Raw genomic sequence first — 14,200 nt, 5'->3', positions numbered from 1 at the left:
AAATTGAGCTTCATCAAATAAGTTTTCGATTGATCAAAACTTTTCGACATTTTCCGTCCATTCGAACTTAACATCTTTTTGAAGCGGTTTACGTCATGGGTGTGGCTATCATCGAGAAACCTTTCACAAACCGTCGGTAGTAACCAAAGTCCCAAAAAGCTCGAACCTCGATAATATTTCTCGAGGCTTCCAGTTAAGTATGGCTGAAATTTTGCTCGGTCGACTCGAATACCCGTCTGATACCACATGACCCAAGAAGCTAACCTCCTTAACGAACTCACACTTGCGGCGATAGTCAATGCACAACCTCATGGTTCCGTCCTTCTTTTTACAAACAATCTTGGTGCACCCAAGGTGAGAAACTTGGTCGAGCGAAACCTTTGTCCGTCAATTCTTGCAACTGAGCTTTCAACTCTTTTAACTCTGTTGGTGCCATTCGATACGGAGCTATCGAAATCGGCGTAGTCCCAGGTACAAGCTCAATACCAAACTCTATCTCCCGAACAGGTGGCAAACTCGGTAATTCTTCGGGAAAAACATCCGGGTATTCACAAACCACCGGCACAGATTCGGGTTTTATTTCTAACTCCTTATCATCAAGTACATACGCAAGGTATGCTTCGCACCCCTTTCTTACATATTTCTGGGCCAACATTGATGATATTACAGCTGGCAACCCCTTTAAGTCCGTAGACTCAACTCGGATCATCTCGTTATTTGCGCACCTCAAATCCATAGTCTTGCTTTTGCAATTCACAACCGCATCATGCACGGTCAACCAATCCAAACCAAGAATAACATCAAATTCATCGAACGGAAAAAGCATCAAGTCCGCCGGAAAACAGGAACCTCGAATTACTAGGGGCCATTTCTTACACACTTTGTCGACAAGTACGTAATGACCCAAGGGATTTGACACCGAATTACTGAACTCGATAGACTCAATAGGTAAAGTCTTCTTGGATGCTAAGGTTTCACATATATAAGAATGAGTAGAACCGGGGTCAATCAAAGCAATCACATTAGTATCAAAGAGAGTGAAAGTACTGGTAATAACATCGGCGAGGAAGCATCCTCGCGTGCGGCGTATGGCATAAGCCCTAGCAGGCGCCGAGCCTCGGATCTAGTCATAGCATCTCTAGATCCTCTCGACCATCACTAGCATTGCCGTATTTCTAGATGGTCTACCTCGGCGATGGTAGCGCCCAGTTTCCCACTCGATCTACATTCTGTTCGAGACAACCTCGGGCAATCTTTAATGAAGTGGTCAACTGATCCGCACTTGTAACAGAGGCGATCCACGGAATCTACAACTTCGAAATGCCATTTGCCACAATGTCGACACTCGCTTACGTCTCGGCGTTCATTCCCAACACTCGGCGATCGAAGTGCCTCGTGTACCCACAGGGGTCAATCACGATCTCGTCTAAAAGGCCCGGTGCCTCTAGACCGCCCACATCATCAAGAAATTTCTTCGATGCCTATTGAAGAGACTTTCCGAGGATCTTTTACTGAAACTCTCCAGTTCCCACATCAACTTTTTGTTTTTCTTTTCTAAGCTCTTCGGCTTTACAAGCTCGCTCGACAAGTACGATGAACTCTCGTATTTCAAAAATGCCAACGAACATTTTTATATCTTCATTCAGCCCATCCTCGAATCGTTTATGTAACACCCCTAACTTGTGACCGTCGCCGGTGTCGGACATGAGGGGTTAACGGCCAAATCCTCTCAAGGTACCAACCAATTTGACATTTCCAGTCAGGCTGGAAAACTGCGTCACCGTCGCCTTAAAAATCATATCTCGAGTTTCAAAACTCGGAAACTGGTTTCGTAAATTTTCCCTGAATTTAGACTCACATACCCATCCATGGATTTATTTCTAGAATTTTTGGTCGGGCCAATTGGTACAGTTTATTAGTTAAATTCACCCATGTTACAGGGATCGACTGCTCTGACCTTCGCACGTTACAACTTGAATATCTCTCTGTACAGGGCTTTAATACTGGTGCCGTTTGTTTCTAATGAAACTAGACTCAAAATGGAATCTGTACATATAAGGCATGTCTCCTAATTATTTCTGGATAATTTATGGTAAATTTTCAAAGTCGCGACAGGGGACCCAGAAACCGTTCTGGCCCTGTCTCACGAGAACTTTAATATTTCTCAGTATACTGCTCATATGGTCGTTTCGTTTCGTCCATATAAAAATAGATTCATCAAGGTTCAATTTCATAATTTACTCACTATTTAATTCTACTTCTACTATATTTAGTGATTTTTCAATCTCATCTCACTGCTGCTGTCCGCAACAGTTACTGCAGTAGACTATGCCAATTTCATGAATCTTTCCTTGGCCTTAATCATCCATCATACATGACACAAATTATGGCCACCTTATCGAAATTAAAGTTTCTAAGACTCGTGGCTATAAGTTCTAGCATCCCACTCGACAACCACATAGGCCATTTTCACATGGCTTAAAGTTTACAACCCTCAATTCGACAAAATATAATAGCCTATACATGCCAAATGTTCTTCAACAACGAAAACAATACCACAAGATTTCAGCCGGTGTGATGACTTCAACGACGGTCCCGATCACGCAAACAATAAGAGTCCGAGAGACCTAAAATGGGTGACAAGAAAAACACCGAGTGAGTTTACAACTCAGTAAGTCATAAGCATTCATCAATCCACTGATAAAGTTACTACAACATGTACAACAAACGAGGCTAGGTACTCATCCATATCGAATCTATACCGTAATACCTCGGACCTTTCGGTCCAATCTCGTACCAAGTCATACGTCCACATTTCATATTCTATACAACAAGATAATCGAAGCATTTTTACACGTTAACTCATTTTCCAGCACAACCATACAATTTCAATCATCACATAGATTTAAGGCTTGCCAAATTCAATCCCCAAGCATGAACGAATTCTCTATTCGTCATGAGCTCGAGGTACTTACCCGATCCGCTGTCCATACTCAATTCAATGGAGACACACCCTCCATATATATAGCGTACGCACACACAGTGCTTACTACTCGATTTCGCACACTTAGTGCCACGCAATTTAAGCCCGCACACATAGTGCCATACCCTTCGAGCTCGCACACCCAGTGCCGTATATTTCCAGCACGCACACTTAGTGCCATATATTTCCAGCACGCACACTTAGTGCCAATCTCGTCACCGTACACACGTATTGCCCGCACACTTAGTGCCGAAAGCAAACTTTCTACACATTTCACTATTTCTTTTACATTCAACAATTGCCATCACTCCATAAACATACAATTTCATTTATATATATATATAGCATCCCATTAAACACAATTGCATAGATTTTACAATCATTTAAGCAGTATCAAACATATGTGCTTAATGACTTACCTTGTTTGGGGTAGAATGGTTCCAAATCGGCTACTCGTTTGCTTTCTCCTTTCCTTTGTCCAATCTAGTTTCCCTTTGCTCTTGAGCTAAATCAAACAATTTATCTCTCCATCAAACACAAACATACGGCATTCACATGCATTATTATGGTTATTGCCGAATACTTAACACAACTAAGTTGAAAATTTACTCAATCTCATCTTAATTTATTGCTACTTATTTATCAAAGTTTCCAATACAAGGTATTTAACACCTATGCCCATTTATACCCCATATGGCCAAATGCTTCATTCCTTACCCAATTAACCATCCAACAATTTTTCAGCCTCATTACCACCCTTTTCATGTCTAATTGTTTAAATACTCTCAAGCTCATTCACAAGTACTATTATACATCTCATTAAGAATTAATCATTTTGCAACATAAATTCTATAGCATGGCGAATACTCATGCACACACACACATAACAACAAGAACTCAATGGCACAAAATTTCCTTTTGTTAAACATTCGAACTCACTCATCTCCATGCTTTCATCACAACAACATCAAAACACTCACCAAGGAAAACAACATGCATGGCCGAATGTTCTAGTCACCTCAAAATCACAATTTCTAACATGGGTCACCTTATTTATGGCTTAGAAACCACATGGTTGCTCTCTTTTCTCCCTTAGAATCGGCCAAGAAGAATCAAGAACAAGGGCTTGTTTCTTTCACCCATTTCTAATTATTCCTTACATCATAAAGGCAACAACCATCTCCTTAAACATCCTCCATGGCCGAACACTTGTATTACTACCACCTTCAAATTTTTTTTTTGACATGAGCAAGTAAAGGACTTAGTAACTAGCTTCATACATGCAAAGATTTCAAAGACTAACATGGATTCCATACCTTAGTTCAAGCTCAAGTGACCGAATGCTAAGTCTTCCCTTTTCTTCTTGAAGGATCGGCTAAGCTAGGAGGAAGATGAGCCAATATTTTTTTTTTTTTTTCAATTTCCTTTCTTCTATTCGGCCAAGGCACCCAAGGATGAGCAACAAATTTTTCTTCCCCTTTTTCTTCTTTGTTTCTCACGGCAAAAGAGCATCCACACCCATTTTTTTTGTTTCATCATTATCTTTTCTTTTTTATTATTTTATTCTCCTTACATCATGCACTAGGCCAACATGGCTAGGACATGTTTTCCTTGCCCATCACCTAGTCATGGCGGCCACTCACCTTAGGAAAAGGGGTTATTTGACATGCAAGGACAACCCTTTTCCCACATGTATTAATAGGCCACCTTACATTTGCCTAGCACATTTCTAAATTTTCTCACATAAGTCCTAATCACTAAAATTCACCTATAATTAGGCAAAAAATTCAATAAAGAAATTATCACACATGCATATTCATATATTCGACATGAACTATCATACTCAAATAATTTAGTGACTCGGTTTAGCGGTCCCGAAACCGGTTTCCGACTAGGGTCACTTTAGGGTCATCACATTTACACATGATAGCCTCGGACGAAATACATTCGGCGTATCTACTAAGTCTAACAAATTTTTGCTAGTAATCGATGGCGACATAGAACCTTGCTTAAGCTCAAGAAATTCCTTCCGTTTTTATCAACAAATCTCGATGATATACTTTTTCCAAACTCGGTTTGGAAAAACTCCCAAGTTACTTGCTCTCGGGGCTGTGAAGTCGAGTACTCCACCTATAGTAAGCGAATCGCGTAGCAAGGAGATAGTACATTTTAGGCATTCATCGGGTGTACAAGATAGCTCATCGAGTGCCGGATAGTGTTGTCAACCAAAATTCATCTTGCTCGGCATCGTCGCTATCCGTAGCTTTAAATTCAGTAGCCCCATGTTTTCAGATTACATCAGCTGGGGCTTATTCGACCTTATTTGGTCGATTCTGGAGGCATTGTAGGTCGGGGGTTGTGTTTGTTGGGAATGGAGGTTGTGGAGCAATTGTATTAGTTCGAATGTATTGGTTGAACCAATCATTCATCACGCTATAGAAAGCTTGTCTAGCTTCATCATTTGGATTACTAGCATTAGGTTGAGAGTCATGGCATTGTGTCCCTTGTCTTGGGAGCAGCGCTACACTCTCAAGATCATCACTACCGCTTCGGTCGGGATCGGGATCCATTACTATAAATAAACACATTTCAATTGTCAAAAATCACTACACTATCAAATAATCACATAAAATGGCATGTATAGCTAGACCCAACCGCATTACGGTAGTTCTAGAATCGACTAAACCGTAGCTCTGATACCAATAAAATTGTAACACCCCGTACCCGAGTCCGTTACCGGAGTCGAACACAAGGTGCACATAGACTTAACTTAATTATTTTCACAGTCCATTTAAAAATTTCTAGACAAGCTGGTTACTGCATCACTGTCGCCTTAAAAATCATATCTTGAGTTTCAAAACTCAAAAATCAGTTTCATAATTTTTCCCTGAAACAAGACTCATATGTCCATCTATAGATTTTTTTCTAGAATTTTTGGTCGAGCCAATTAGTATATTTTATTAGTTAAAGTCTCCCCTATTCCAGGGTTCGACTACACTGACCTTCATGCATTACGAATTGGATATCTCCCTGTAAAGGGATTCAATACTGATTCCTTTTCTTTCTATAGAAACTAGACTCAAATAGGAATCTATTCATATATGGCATGACTCCTAATTATCTCTGGTTAATTTATAATGAATTTCCAAAGTCGGAACAGGGAATCCAGAAACCGTTCTGGCCCTGTTTCACGAAAACCTAAATATCTCTTAACATACAACTCATATGACCGTTTCGTTTCTTCCATATGAAAGTAGATTCATCAAGGTTCATTTACATAATTTATTCACTATTTAATTCCATTTCTACTATTTTTAGTGATTTTTCACATCCACACCACTGCTGCTGTCAGCATCTATTTTTAAGGTAAACTTTACCTATTTCGTGGTTTCCATGGACCAACTAGAGTTTTGTCATACATAGGTCCACATATGATCATATTTAGCCATTCCAAGGGCTGATCATTGCCCAACACTTCCATTCCAGTCCATAGCCACATCATGAAACCATATATATATACATAAACACAAATGGTCTAATGCCATACTCCACTTTTACGAGCCATTTTCGCATGGTACACACACATACATCACAAAAAGTACTTGAAAAACAACAAAGGGTAGTCCTATACATGCCATTTCAAAGCTCAACCAAAATTTGTACCAAAGGGGCTTTGATAGTGTGGGAGACTTGACTTCCAAAAATCCGAGTCCGATGGTGACGAGCCAAAATCTATAAAGCAGAGAACAAAGAAACGGAGTAAGCAATTTATGCTTAGTAAGTTTTGAGCAAAGAATTTAAGCACAACAGAGGTATAGCATTCATATAACTAAATGGATAATTCCGTACATACATATTCTCAAATCATTCCTACTTCACATTCCAACCCTTGAATTCATACATGAGGGATCATCTTAGCCAAATACCGGAAGCTCACTACTTGACTGAGCGAATATTATTCGAAAGGAATCAACTATTCCAATGCACATACGAACATACCTCATTGCTGGAATTTTGCAAGCGTATTAACTGAAATTTTTATAGCAAGGTTGCTCATTCCCGAATCACGTACCTTCAGAATTTAACGGATATAGCTACTCACTCGATTTTCTTGGGACATAGCCGGTTATAGTAATTCAGCATAAATGCCTTCGGACTTAACCGGATTTGGTAACTCGCACAATTGCCTTGAGAATTAACCTTGATTTAGTAACTTCGCACAAATGCCTTGAGAATTAACCGGATTTAGTAACTCGCACAAATGCCTTGAGAATTAACCGGATATCATTGAATAACCAAGCACATATATTAACAAATCATAACACATCCGTATTTTATTCTCACTACCAAAGCTCGAACACAAGACACTATCATATTTACAATTTCGGCTCAATAGCCACATACAAGAGCATGATTTTGATTTGTTTATTACATAATCTAATTAGATCATAATCTAAGTTCCATTACTCAAAAACTTACCTCGGATGTTGTCGAACGATTCCGATGGCTATTCGACCACTTTTTCCTTCCCTTTATCGGATTTAGTTCCCCTTTGCTCTTGAGCTTAATTTAACAAATAAATTGATTTAATCATTTGAGCATCGACAAGAGGAATTCAAGGTACTTAGCCCACATATATTCATTAGACATTAAAGTCACATATGTACGAATTCATGAATCAAACTCAACACATTAGTTAGTACTCTCCTTAGTCAATTTTCTAAGTCAAGATAAAGCCTTCAACATGCTTACTCATGGCGAACAACACATCAACCTAGGTACTCATTCATGTGGCCGATTATGCATGTTGATGTTGAGGCCAATTACATGTTTAATACCATACATGAATGGCATACATTTTACTAGCTAATGCATTACATATTGTAGCTCAATACACATCTATCATTTACTTCATAACCGAAACATCATCACAAGTAAATATATACCTTGAGATAGTATATATGTTATACCAATACATCATGTGCAAACATATATACATATAGGTGCAAGGGCCGAATCTCAAGTTGATTATAACCAAATATAAACATATATCCAAGACACAAATCTTACCTACCATGCAATAAGCATAAATCATTCTTATGGATATACCATGGCCGAATACATCACAACACCATACCATTTCAATTTTGGTCATGGTTAAACAAAGAACTTAATGTCTCACTCAAAAATGCTAAAAAGAAAATCCAAGAATCATCAACCCACCATCACATATATCATCAACAAGCTTCATATTTAGTATGCAATGGCATTAACACAAAATCCACCTTGGCCGAACATCATTCCCATGACATAGCAAAGATTTGAACCATGGGCTAATTAGAACTCAAGCTAGCAACTAAAAACATGCATGAATCTCATGGCACAACCTCAACATACCTTAATCTAGATACAAGTATGGCCAAACCTCCTCCTAATCCTCTTCCAACCCAAGCATGAAGCAAGAACTCCCTCTTTCTTCCTTAGGATTTTCGGCCAAGAGAAGTGAAAATGATGAACACTTTTTTTTTGTTTTCTTTCCCTTAACTCACGGCAATGGGGGATCACACACCTTCTCTCTTTTTTTTTTCCATTTCTTTATTCCTAACCTTAGTTTATTGTTTCCTCCCATAATGCACCAACAAAACATGTCTATGACATGTTTTGGCCCATCATTCTTTGTCATGGCCGGCCACCACTTATAAAAAGAAGGGATATTTGACATGCAAGTCCTCCCTTTTGATTACATGCACTATTAGGTCCTTATAGATTAGCCTATCACATTTCAAAAGTGTCGCACAAGTCCTAATAACTGAATTCACATGCAATCGACTAAATCGAAGCTTGAAATTTTCACACATTCATAAATACATATTCAAGACAATAAATATTACGTTCAAACATTTCGGTGACTCGGTTTAGCGGTCCCGAAACCACTTCCTGACTAGGGTCAATTTTGGGCTGTCACAACGGCAAACTTGATCAGTTGTTTAACGTCACAACAATAATGTGCAAGCGTTCACTGTCAATGCAAGTATAATAGAAAAACATGAGTCTGTCGGATCTTGATCCCCCGAGGACGGTTATATTTTGTCTATCAATGTCAGTGTAATAAATGGATAGAAACGAGACAAATTGTGAGAGTAGGTGTCAAAGCAATAACTTGAAAACAATAGGATAAAAGATGATAATGATGAACTGGGATACCTAACATGAATATTCAATAAAAATGCTAACTGCTCACAAGGTATAAAAAGTTAGGTGACTGTCGATGCAATAAGTTGCAATGAATATCTTACCAAGCTTAACTTATATATTTAATCAAAGACTTAAACATGCACATTAGCCACACCTTTTGATGATGGCTATGGAACACTATTAAGAATAGTTGGATTAAATTCCTCTAATCCTCAAGCAACTTTTGTTGTCATGCTTGTTAGCTTGAGCTGTCGCTGTACCTTCCAGTGTTAATGACCGTAATAACACTTTCATGCTAAAAACATTCAAACCCAAGGATTAAATAGTAGAAGAAAGATTGAATAAAATAACATTTAACCCAGAATTCATGTGTACTTCCATACTATCATGAAATAGAAAGTAATCACCAACATTTAGAAAAGAAAAATAAAATAAACAAGTAGAGAATACTATTCCTAGACAACTTGACTTGAATCTATCTATTCCCTCTTGTGTCACACTCAAGACTCCTCGTTAAGAGCTAAGTTTCATTCTTTTCATGTCATTCACTCGTTGGAGCTTAAGCTGCTATAGCCAAAAGCTTCAAGGGATAGGTTGAAGAATATGATCCAAAAAGCTCTCCCTCCTTTTTTTTTTCTTTTTATGTGAATATTTATATTTTTTTTCCAAATAGCCCAAGTGTCCTTTCATCAAAATCATTTTTCCTTTGTACGTACAAGTTAGTTGTACCAGACTGGATAGCTCACGCATTTTTGTTCCTATCGAGACAGCTGTCAGGTGCAGCAACAATTTTGGGCGCAATTTGAAATTACTCAAGCAGCAACATCAGTACCAAAATATGACAAAATTAAGGGTAAATAAACTAAGATCCAATGAGTCATAAAATGTAAATTACTGAACTGAAAATGTTAAAATATGTGCTAAAGATAACTAAATGGGGACAATTTAACCAATAAGTAAGGAGAAAACATGTGTTCTCTATTATACTATTAGTGCTCCAAAGGTCTACTCGTGTCTAGTGTGGATGGTACTTCAACACTTAGTTGGGAGTATGAGGACTACCACAGGAGGTAAAGATACGACCCCTCATATGATTCGTATGGTTATGCTTATGAAGTGAATGGCAACAACCAAGGATGGGAAGGTAGTCACCCAACATATGACCCGTACGACCCATATTATTTATATTCTTATGAGGATGTGGCGCGTATTAGGAAGAGTCTGATGAAGATCACTACTTAACCACTCAGGATTGCACATTTGAGGATGGCATGTCTGAGTACCAAGAAAATTTGAAAACCATATAGAGTTAGTTGGGCCTCTTGTTGGAAGTTGTCTGACATCGAGTTAGAGAGAGTGTTCCGGTGGATGAGTGGGTCAAGCCAGAAACTTTTAAAGTTAATGAGGAGGCCTCCTATATGGTTGTTGAACTGCATGACTTGAGGGTCAATTTTTTTTCAAGAGCGACATCGAAGAATCCAGTGAGGTATTGGGCATTATTTTAGAAAGCTTTGGCCCTAGTGAGTTAAGTGTGGAGGAGCCGCCACACTTTTTGGACATCATAAAAGAAATCCCACACCACGAGTTTACCGAGTATGTGTCCTATCAAAGGAACACTCAAATGAATATGGAGAACTTGAAAGATGTTAAGTTTGTAATCCCATCATTGATGATCCCTCGACAAGTGCAATGGAGTGGATTGGATTTTAGAGTGAAATGGCTTAACATGTACATAACGAAATGGCCTAAGTCAATGTAGGATCGATATTTGCATTCACTACAAGAGGAGCTAATCAACCCGGCGATGAATAAATGAAGGGTTAAAGTCTCTAGGACTTCAATGAAGTTCCACTTCGGGGGAATGACATATCACTAGAAAGAGTTGTTAAATCTAAAATTGTTTTGTAAATAATTAAGCTTATTCGAGTTAAGACTCTATTTACTTTTGCTTAGTTTAGGTTTTAAATTTGTTGCTTGTTTCAATTTAGGATTTTGTAACTTTAATTTTTTGTGTAGTTAGAAGTTTAGACTGAAAAATTAGGAATTTTGGGGTATATTATAGTGGTATCATGATACCCATGGATTAGTGTCGCAATACCACAAGCAGTTTTAAAGGGAGGCCAAAACACCTTTTGATATCACAATATCAACCTTATAGTATCGTAATATCCTAAACATTTTCAAAATTAAGTTGGCCTGAAAACATTCTACCCTTTGTAAACCTAAAACTCACCCTAAGATCCCAATTTTAATTAATTGAAGCCCTAAACTCCGTACTTAGTTTGGATTCTTGTTGTTGGTTTTTGTTTATTTTGTTATTTGCATTTGTTTTCTTTTGTGTGTTGTTTGATTTTCTGTACAGGCCATCCACTCAAAAATTACACTACAACTTTGAGCGTCGAGGCAAAGGTGGACAACCCAACAATACCATCATGAACAATCATATTATTAGGGAAGTCTGGTAACCTTTTAATCTTTTGTATTAGGCTACGCATTGAGGACAATGTGTAATTTAAATGTGGGAAGGATGCACGCTATTTTATTTTGCTTTGTTTTGCATGTTTTTGGCTTTTATGTCAATTTTCAAAAAAAAAATCAAAAAGTTTCAAAAATAATTTTCTTTTATTTCTTTGATTTTTGTTATTGTTGCATGGTTCATGGACATGAATTAATTGATATTGTTGAATTGTGGCATGATATTATAGGTTAAGTTCTTTAAATGTATAAATTTAAATTGATGCTTGATGAATTCCATACTTTATGAATAAATTGTTTAGTTCAACTAGTTATATTGCATAATAGGATAGAGGTAGTTGACAAATTCTTTGTTTAACCCAAACGATCAATAAGAATGAATATAGATGTATATATGAATTTTAGAAATTTCCATTATTTATGGAAATAAGTAGAAACTTGTTTTGATTTTTTATTCGTTGAAATACTGAGGGATGACCCAAAAAATTATTTATATAGACTAGAGCCTAAAGGACAAACCTTAGATATTACATTATCTCTAGTTCCTAAATTTGAGCCCTACATTGTCCTTTCTTGATAACATTTTATGTTTGAAACCTTGAGTCAAAATTGAGTTCGAAGCTTAACCCTTCACAGTTCCTAAACTTTATATTGCATTACCAAATGGACGTTAGGCCATGGACATCGAGGGCTAGTTAGGAACATTTCAGAGGGTTCTTACAAAATGAATTTGAGTGATTAGTGAAGAGAGGTTATTTAGCTCATAAATGATTCTTAGAAAAAATTATGCATAAAAGGAAAGAAAATATAGTGAGGATCAAAAGCATTGTGATAGAAAAGAATAAACAAATGAAAATATGCTCAAAAATAAGAAAAAAAAAAGAGTATAACATTAATGCCTCAAAATCTTAGTGCACAAAAATGAGCTGATATCAACCCATCTCTTCCACACTATTGGAGAAATATGGAAGGTCAGAGAAGAAGAAATAAGGCAGTGTGATCAAACGATCACATTTGGGGGGATTTAGGAACAATGTCGTGTGCTACACTATTCAATGTGCTTGAACTATTTTGAGCTTACCTTTTGTTAAATCCATACCAGCATAAGCCTTAGAACGTTACAAACCACTAAGCCCTATGTGACCTTAGCATCTCCAGTTATAAACCAAAACTTGTGAAAGCTTATTATAAATGAATTAGTTGATTTCTTTCGTACATAGGTACATCATATCTTTATGTCTTAATATGATGGAATAAGGTGTAAAATTTGATTTCCATAAACTACCTCTACTTTTTTTTTTTTGTAACTTGTTAACCTAAAATGATTTGCTTTAAAAGCTATGAGTCTGCAATGCACCAATTTTGAGTTGTAAAATAAAAGGACTAGGCACATAGTGCATGCCCATTCACCAATTGTCAAATAAATTCATTACTCAAGGGTCATCTTTTGTTGCATGTTTGGTGTTTGCTCAAGGACAAGCAGAGAGTTAAGAGTGGGGGAGTTTGATTGGCCACCTTGAGGAGCAATTATGAGGATCAGAAAGAGCCACCACTGTAACACACCAAACCCGGTCCGAATGCTATGGCCGAATCTGGTGCGTCACATTGAAATGTTTTAGTGAAAACCTTGTTTTCATTGAAAACCCTTCCTCAAGATATGAGAACTTAGTTAACTTATGAAAACTCTCTTTTCAGTTGCGAAAGCTTTGTTTAAAACCTTTAATTTAAGAAAACTCATCATTAAAAAAAATTTAGTTACGAAAACGTAGAATAACATGCTATAATTTAAGAAACCATGTTTAACCTCTCATAATTACATCGCATAAAAATAATAACCCAATAATAATAAAAAGGAAGCCTTATTACAATCTGGACTGAAAAGTACTTAATAAAATAGAATATCGTATGCTTTTAAAAAAAAAACAAAACACAAGTCCATGTTGTCTTGCTAGCTGGCCACCCAGAGTCCCTCCAAACATCGAACCTTCTACTGAGCATCACCTGAAAATAAAATAAAAGAGGGGCGGTGAGTTTTCGCAAGCCCAGTGTGTACAACCCTTGACAAGTAACAAGCATTCAATAAACACCATACATCAAACATGCAATGCAATGCAATGCGATCCCATCCCAATAATCCATCCGCTACATACCGGCTCCATCCCCCGACACATCATGTGGGGATAGAGATATCGACCCACCTAATCGATACACATCCATGGTAGCTCGGTTGTGGAACTACCTTCATTCATATATTGGGGTTAAAAGCCGTCGGTGGATCCACGATTGTCAAGCAACCATGCGATCCTCATATACTTCCCCCGTTCAATATTTCCCATCCCATATGCAACCTAAGCAGAATATCATATGTATGCAGCAGATATGCATGTCACATTCATAAAACTTACATTCAACACATAAAGGTATTTTGGTCATTTTCGCCCTTATAGGCATTTCGGTAATTTTTCCCTTATTACAGATTTCACTTACCTTGGCCCGTTAACAAATCCCGTGAGCTAAGATGAACGAATACTATGCACCAGGTAGGAT

General features: G+C 37.6%; 1 long non-coding RNA gene across 1 annotated transcript; it reads right to left on the bottom strand.

Annotated features, from left to right (window-relative positions):
• Positions 1-2,359: 2,359 nt before the first annotated feature.
• Positions 2,360-4,491, bottom strand: LOC128293932 (uncharacterized). Its single transcript, XR_008284089.1, has 3 exons — positions 4,300-4,491; positions 3,403-3,488; positions 2,360-2,627 (listed from the first exon to the last, which is right to left on the bottom strand). It is a non-coding gene; the product is annotated as an uncharacterized LOC128293932 (long non-coding RNA).
• Positions 4,492-14,200: the final 9,709 nt, after the last annotated feature.

This window comes from Gossypium arboreum, chromosome 6 (assembly GCF_025698485.1).
Source record: "Gossypium arboreum isolate Shixiya-1 chromosome 6, ASM2569848v2, whole genome shotgun sequence".
NCBI classification, from domain to species: domain Eukaryota; kingdom Viridiplantae; phylum Streptophyta; class Magnoliopsida; order Malvales; family Malvaceae; genus Gossypium; species Gossypium arboreum.
This window is presented reverse-complemented; position numbering and strand designations above follow the sequence as displayed.